Genomic DNA, 8,825 nt, shown 5'->3' on the forward strand with positions numbered 1-8,825 from the left:
CCTTAATTTATGTATGAATTGAACTGAAATAACAGATTTTTTTTCTTATGCATTTCATTATTGCATTTGTGCGACAAACTCAAATTGCTCATGATTGAAAAAAAATAACCACATTCCTGGATTTGAATTGCTATTATTTTGTTTAGGGTTTTTACAATTTATATTCATAATCAAAATTTTCCTTTCTTGTACAGTCATTGGCTTTGATATCAAGGATATACTAGTTCATAAAATGAACTTTCCATCTTTGAACTCATTTTTCTGGAAATAAACTTTCCTATAAACTCATATGAACTTTATGTTTTCTTTGTGAGAAATTTAACAATTACTCCATTTCTTTTATGATTATAGGTCTAGTAATAATTTCTATTTCTGATTAAATGTTATAATTTATATTTATCTAAAAAATACATGTCATTTGTCTTCAAATTTATTGGCACTAATTTGGTCAAAGTATTTGTATTGTAATCATAGTTATATCTTTATTTCATTTCCAATATTGTTTATTTGTACCTTCTTTTTTGGTTGTTTTTGTTTTGTTTTGTTGTTTGCTTGTTTGTTTGTTTTTTGAGATGGAGTCTCTGCCGCCCAGGCTGGAGTGCAGTGGCACAATCTTGCTTCACCACAACCTTCACCTCCCAGGTTCAAGCAATTCTCCCACCTCGGCATCCCACGTAGCTGGGATTACAGGCACCCACCACCACACTAGGCTGATTTTTGTATTTAATAGAAACCGTGTTACACCATGTTGGCCAGGCTGGTTTCGAACTCCAGACCTCAGGTGGTCCGCCCGCCTCGGCCTCCCAAAGTGCTGGGATTACAGGTGTAAGCCACCGCACCTGGCTCATTCTTCTTTTCAGAATATATACATATGACACAGTAAATTTTCCTTACATGTTCCTTGTCCTATAAGATTAATATGCAATATTTTCAGTTATTTATTTTAATGCAGTTTATATTTGTTATTATTTTTCTTTGAGAACTGAATTATTAAAACATATTTCTCTTATTTATTTCTGACTTTATCCCATTGTGCTCAGAAAACATGATCTCTGTAGAAATTATTTAGTGTTTGTTAAGATTTCCTTTATGATATGTTTCATAGTCAATATTTGTAAATGTTTTCTATGTGATCTTGTAAATGATCTTGAAAAATTACACCTTCTCTAATCGTTGGGTGTAAGGTTCTATATGTGTCCATTGAATTTGTTAAGTCAGTTATACAAAATAGTCTATATCTTTAACTAAATTTATCTATTTGATATTATTTCCTGTGTGAAGAATGTTAAAAATCTTCCAGGATAATTATGGTTTATCAATTTTTCTGTAGACATTTTTCAAGTTATTCTCTGTACATTTTGAGGCTATGCTGTTAGGTCTGTATCTTCCCTATGATTTAATCAACCATTAATTTATTGAGCATCTGTTATGTCCCAGACATTGTTCAACACATTGAATTAAACAGTATTGAACAAAACGTAATTATTCTTTTTAGGCTGGGCATGGTGCTCAGTCCTGTAATCCCAGCACTTTGCGAGGGGGAGGCGAGAGGATCACTTGAGCCTGGAAGGTCCAGGCTGCAGTGAGCTGTGATTGCGCTACTGTGCTTGAGCCTGGATGACACAGAGTCCCTATCTCAAGAAAAAAAACAAAAACAAAAAAGAATTATTCTCTGTTTTTCTTTTTTCTTTTCTTTTCTTTTTTTTTTTTTTTGCGACTGAGTCTCACTCTGTCACCCAGGCTGGAGTGCATGATCTCGGCTCACTGCAACCTCCGCCCCCTGGGTTCAAGAGATTCTCCTGCCTCAGCCCCCTAAGCCCAGCAAATTTTTGTATTTTTAGTGGAGACTGGGTTTCACCATGTTGGCCAGGATGGTCTTGATCTCTTTACCTCGAGATCTGCCTGCCTCGTCCTCCCAAAGTGCTGGGATTACAGGTGTGAGTCACTGTGCCCGGCCTGTTTTTCTTTTTAAAAAATTTTTTTGACACCAGGTTTTGTTCTTGTTACCCAGGCTGGAGTGCAGTGGCATGATGACACCTCACTGCAGCCTCAACCTCTTGGGCTCAAGTGATCCTCCTGCCTTGGCCTCCTGAGTAGCTGGGACCACAGTCATATGCCACCATGTCTAACTAATTTTTAAATTATTCGTAGAGACAGGATCTTCCTATGTTGCACAGGCTGGTCTCAAACTCCAGGGCTCAAGTGATTCTCCTGCCTTGGCCTCCCAAAGTGCTAGGATTACAGTTGTGAGCCACTGAGCCCAACCAAAAGAGTTATTCTTTTTCTTATTATTATGTAATAATATTCTTTCCACTAAAAATATCTTTTCTTTAATGTTTACTCTGTATAATAATAATATTGGTGTATCTGATTTTTAAGAGATATATATTTTCCTCATTTTTTCCATCACTTTTTTCTCATCAGTAAATGGCAGGGCATTATTGTTTTTAAAATTCAATCTGAGAATTGTAGACTATTTTTTTTTCCAAGATATTGTCTCAGACCGGGCACGGTGGCTCATGCCTGTAGTCCCAGCACTTTAGGAGGCTGAGGCAGGAGGATCACAAGGCCAGGAGTTCGAGACCAGCCTGGCCAACATGGTGGAACCCCATCTCTACTAAAAATACAAAACAATTAATTGAGTGTGGTCGTGCGCACCTGCAGTCCCAGCTACTCCGGAGGCTGAGACATGAGAATTGCTTGAACCCGGGAGGCAGAGATTGCAGTGAGCTGAAATAGTGCCACTGACTCCAGCCTGGGCAACAGAGGGATACTCTGTGTCAAAAAAAAAAAAAAAAAAAAAAAGGCAATGTCTCACTCTGTCACCCAGGCTGGAGTGCAGTGATGCAATCATAGCTCACTGCAACCTTGACCTCCTGGGCTCCAGTGAGCCTCCCATCTCAGCCTCCTGAGTAGTTAGGACCACAGGCATATGCCACCACACCTGGCTAATTTTTTTTTTGTAGAGACAGGTCTCACTATGTTACCCAGGCTGGCCTCGAATCCTAACCTCAAACAATCCTCCTACCTTAGCCTCCCAACATTCTGCAATTACAGGTGTGAGCCACACTGCCCAGCCTGTATACTTTTAAACGACAGAAATAATTTCTTTTCTTTTACTTTGATCACTGATATACTTGGTATTAATTTTAACAAGTTATTTTGTATTTTCTGTTTGCCAGACTCATCATTTGCTTCTCTTTTTCTCTTTTCCTGCCATCTATTATTTTGATTCTTTTAAGTCCTCTTTTCTTTATCAGCTCAGAAGTCACATATTCTATATTTATATTTTTAGAGGCTTTTTTGCTATTGTTAATATTTAACATGTACATTTGTCTTAACAATGCTTAAAGTTGCTCAAGAATTCTATCCTCTTGATAGACCAGCCTGTTGGCCAGGCTGGTCTCGAACTCCTGACCTCAGGTGATCCGCCCACCTCATCCTCTCAAAGTGCTAGGGTTACAGGGATGAGCCACCACGCCCTTGTATTCTTTAAATTTGACCTCCCCTGTTTCCCATTTGATATCTTATTCTTGATTGGTATTTTACTTACCAGTCAATAATTTCTATTGTTTCTATAATTTCAATTATTTCTAACCCCGAATTGGTTTTCAATATTATTACTATAGTTTTTACAATATTTGTATATATTTAATTTACATGTTTACCCATTTATCTCAACCTTTTTTTGCATCTCACTTCATCATTTTTGTTTCAATTTCTTTCTTCAGGTACTCCAGGAGGAAACAGTTTTCATAGATTTTCATAGATCTCCAGTGATATCCTGCGAATAATAAACATTTTTTATTTCTCTGAAAACGTTCTCATTTTAGCCTTATTTTAAAGGATCCTTTAGTTATAAATATGATTTTAGCTTAAATAGTTATATTCTCTTAGTTCTTTGAAGATATTAATCAAGTCTTTAAGATGCTGTTGCTGCTGATGAGAAATCTGCTGTCAGTCCAATTGTTATTATTTTGTAGTCATATGTCTTGTCTCTGGTTGCTTTTGAGACTTTATCTCTGATATTCTGTAGTTTCACCATCATTCGTATGTGTGTGTTTCAGCTTGTTCCTTCAATGTAAGGACTTAGATCTTTTTTGTAAGTCTGGAAACATTTGATCTATTATTTCTTTAAACATTGCCTAGCCCTCTGTCTTCTCCTTCAGGAACTCCTATTGGAGGTATATAGTATTTTCTGATTATGTCCTCTGTGTCTCTTAACTTTTCTTATACATTTACCATTCCCTTTAATCCCTTTGTACTGCATTCTCTGTGATTTATTCAAATCCGTTTTTCAGTTAAGAAATCTCTCTTCAGCTATGTCTAACCTGCTGCTTAACTTGTTTAAACTTTTCATTTCAGTGACAGTGTTTTTATTTCTTAAAGTTATATCTGTATTTTAAAAATCTGCCTAGGTTTTTATCAGTATGGTTTCTTTTTTCCTTATGTATCTTTAATCATTTATTTAATTCATGCTTCACCAATTTTTTTTTTTTGGAAACGGAGTTTCACTCTGTCTCCCAGGCTGGAGTACAGTGGCATGATCTCAGCTCACTGCAACCTCTGCCTCCCAGTTTTTTTTTTTTTTTTTTTTTTTTGAGATGGAGTCTCGCTCTGTCCCCCTGGCTGGCGTGCAGTGGCGCGATCTCGGCTCACTGCAAGCTCTGCCTCCCGGGATCATGCCATTCTCCTGCCTCAGCCTCCTGAGTAGCTGGGACTACAGGCGCCCGCCACCTCGCCCGGCTAGTTTTTTTTGTAGTTTTAGTAGAGACGGGGTTTCACCGTGTTAGACAGGATGGTCTCGATCTTCTGACCTCGTGATCCGCCCGCCTCGGCCTCCCAAAGTGCTGGGATTACAGGCGTGAGCCACCGCGCCCGGCCTGCCTCCCAGTTTTAAGTGATTCTCCTGCCTCAGCCTCCCAAGTAGCTGGGACTACAGACACATGCCACCATGCCTGGCTAATTTTTTGTAGTTTTAGTAGAGACGGGATATCACCGTATTGGCCAGGGTGGTCTCGATCTCCTGACCTCATGATCCACCCACCTCGGCCTCCCAAAGCTCTGGGATTATAGACATGTTTATGTGTGTATGTATGTGTGTGCAGTTTTAAGAAATTTTATTGCATGTATAACTTCGGTGTTTTTTTTGTTTTGTTTTGTTTTGTTTTTTGAGACACGGTCTCGCTCTGTCACCCAGGATGGAATGCTGTGGCATGATCATGGTTCACTGTAGCCTTGACCTCCCCAGTTCAAGCAATCCTCCTGCCTTAGCCTCCTGAGTAGGTAGGACTACAGGTGCATGCCACCACACCTGGCTAATTATTTTGTACTTTTTGTAGAGACAGGGTTTCACCATGTTACCCTGGCTAGTCTCAAACTCCTGGGCTCCTGGGCTCAAGACCTCTACCTCCCAAAGGTGAGTCACCAAGCCCAGCCATATGGATACCTTCGTGTAACCACCACCACAATCAAGATACAGATTGTTCTGTCGCCACAAGGCTCCCGCATGCTGCCTCTTTAGAACCACAAGCATTTACCTCATGCTTCCACCTTATCCCCAACCCTTGGCAACCACTAATCTGCTCTCTACTTCTATGATTTTGTTATTTCAAGAATGTTATATGAGTGGAATAATACAGCATATAACCTGTGGAGATTGGTTTTTTTCAGTCAGCATAATTCCCTAGAGATCCATTCAAGTTCTATGTATTGATAGTTTACTCCATTTATTTGTTTGTTTAGAGACGGAGTCTCACTCTGTCGCCCAGGCTGGAGTGCAGTGGCGCCATCTCACCTCACTGCAACCTCTGCCTCCCGGGTTCAAGTGATTCTCCCACCTCAGCCTCCCAAGTAGCTGGGACTACAGGTGTGCACCAACATGCCCAGCTAATTTTTGTATTTTTAGTAGAGATGGGGTTTCACCATTTTGGCCAGGCTGGCCTTGAACTCCTGACCTCAGGTGATCCACCCACCTCGGCCTCCCAAAGTGTTGGGATTACAGGTAGGAGCCACCGCACCCAGCCCTGTATTTATTTTCACATGAAATATATGGTCATATATTTTGCCCATTTTAAAATTAGATTTTTATTTTATTTTATTATTTTTTACTGTTGAGTTTTGAGAGTTCCTACATGTTCTAGACACAAGTCCTTTGTTGGATATGTGGTTTGCAAATATTTTCTCCCAATCTGTGGCTTATCTTTTAATCATCCTCACAGAAGTTACAGAGCAGAAGTTTTAAAATTTGATGTCAACTCCTTAATAACTGTAACCTAAATAGATATTTAGGGTAGTAAGTAGTCTCCTTCCAATTTGCTGTTATAGCTAGTTCTTAGGATACTAATTCTTCCTATTGTGCATAGGAGCTCTCCCTCGTCCTGGTTCATTGATTCATCTCTTTTATATTTTATGAACTTTTGAAGAAGGTGTTCTTTTTCCTTCATCTTAGTGCCCTGAACTGTGAGTGTCACTCTACTTTGATGTTTCACATTTTCTCTTGCTAGGGCTTAAGAAATTTTATGGATCCTGGACCAGTTTGGGGATTTCTGTAGCCTAGAGGCATAAAAAATATCCACTTTTCCAGTTTACTACAGCATAATTGGATTTACTGCACTAATTTAGATCACTCTTTGTTTTTGGCATTTGTGGTTTCCTTTTTTTTTCTTTTTTCCTTTCTTTCTCTCAATCTTGACTATGTAATTAAGTTTTTGTATTATTTTATAAAGCATTTTAGTATACTTGTAGTGAGAGTTCATTCACATTAGCTTAATATCCCATGTTGTCAAAACAAAAACAATCCATGTAAGTGTTTTAATCTTGAAGAAAATCACATATAATTTTGGTACGGAGGGTGAAAACTTAAGAATTAAAAAAAATTAAAAGAGAGATAAGATAAACAGTGAAGTTAAAATGAAACATTTGACAGGGAAGCCCCTAATATTTCTTTACCCATTAAGGTACAGATTTGGACGGAAAGCACCAGATTTTCTTTGATCTTTCTGATTGTTTTTTTCCTCTGATCTCATTTCTACCGCCCTTCCCTTTAATAGACTTTTTTTCCTTTGATTTCCCAGGACATACTCAGTGTAAATTGTTCTGGCTTTCTCCTGAGCTTTGTTTTCTGAATTTTCCTCCTCACACCCTCTCATCCCCAATCCTGAGTTATATTTTTGGAGCTCTTGTTCTAACTTGACAACTAGTTTCTGATTACCCAGCCACTTCCCATACTTATCATCTGGCCAGGATAAACCAGGCTTATCTCAACAATTCTAGTGCTAATTTTATATCTTTAATCCACAAATTGCTTGCTGTTCTTAGTCCCCAACATTTTCATGCCAAAAAGTTTGCATAAAGTTAGTCTCTTTATGGGGAGAATTTTGATAAATGGAAGGAGTGTGCACAATTCTCTATTGCCATCATTAAAGTGGAAGTGGAAAGGCTTTGCGTTGTGAAATAAAACCATTTCTTCATTCTCACATTTAGTTTTTTTTCAAGTCCACACACATTTCTACTTCTCTGTTTTGTGTAAACAATGGTGCTTCCTTTTTTTTCTTTAAGAGAGAAAATCCCTGTCACCCAGGCAGCCTCACCTTGAACTAGTGGGCTCAAGCAATCCTCCTGCCTCATCTTCCCTAGTAACTGGGACTACAGGAAAACACACTGTGCCTTGCTATTTTTTTTATTTTTAATTTTTAGAGATTGGGGTCTCACCCTATTGCCCAGGCTGGTGCTTCTGATTGAAGTCCTCCAAAGGATTTTCATTGCATTTAGACTGAAGTTTAAATTTCTCACAGTGGCCTACAAGGACCTACATGATCTGACCTTTGCCTAGTCTTCTTACTCTGTATCTTCCTTTCAATGGATAGATTCAGGTATTCTTTTATTTCTACACATTTTTATTAGATAATTATAATTTTAAATATTAGTTCTGTTTTAATTTTTTTTTATTCTTTATAAACTCCAATTTTCCATATGTTGGATCTTCTCTGCTGATCTCTGATAGATACTACTCTGAATCAATTTTACATAAATGGATATCACTTCAACTCAAGCATATACTAAGTGCCAAGTATGCTAGAATATACCCTAGTCAGTGATTTTTTTTTTAAGAGATCACACATGTTTCATTTTGCTCTCTATGAGCTGATAATTATACAGAGGCAGTGCATATGGAGAAAACAGCTTGAGGCTGGGCATGGTGCCTCGTGCCTGTAATCCCAGCACTTTGGGAGGCCAAGGTGAGCAGATTGTTTGAGCCCATGAGTTCAAGACCAGCTTAGGCAACATAACAAAGCCCTGTCTTTACAAAAAATATCAAAAAAGAAAATTAGCTGGGTGTGGTGGCATGCCTGTAGTCCCAGTTACTCAGAAGGCTGAGGCAGGAGGATCACTTCAGCCTATGAAGTCAAGGCTGTAATGAACAAAGATTGTGCCATTGCAGTCAAGTTTGGGCGGCAGAATGAGATCTCATCTCAAAAAAAAAAAAAAAAAAAAAGAGAGAGAGAGAAAATGGCTTGATAAAAAGTGAAGGTGTCAATAATAGAAAAGTAACTACTAAAACAGGATGAAGGCATTAGATGATATAGAATCGAACTGTGTAGCCAAAAACAGTAAGAAAGGCTGCTTATAAAATTCAGGTTTAATGGGATCTGTGGAAGAAATCTTATCTTTTCCATTCATTTATTAATGCTCACATTGATCTTTATTTCAACACTCACTGACATTATATTTATACTTTATATTTTCTTATCTTTATGCTACTTTGTGTGCTTTGAACATTTATGTGCACCCCCCGCCATCCCAGAATTCATATTTTGAAACCT

This window comes from Chlorocebus sabaeus, chromosome 14 (genome assembly GCF_047675955.1).
Source record: "Chlorocebus sabaeus isolate Y175 chromosome 14, mChlSab1.0.hap1, whole genome shotgun sequence".
NCBI lineage: Eukaryota > Metazoa > Chordata > Mammalia > Primates > Cercopithecidae > Chlorocebus > Chlorocebus sabaeus.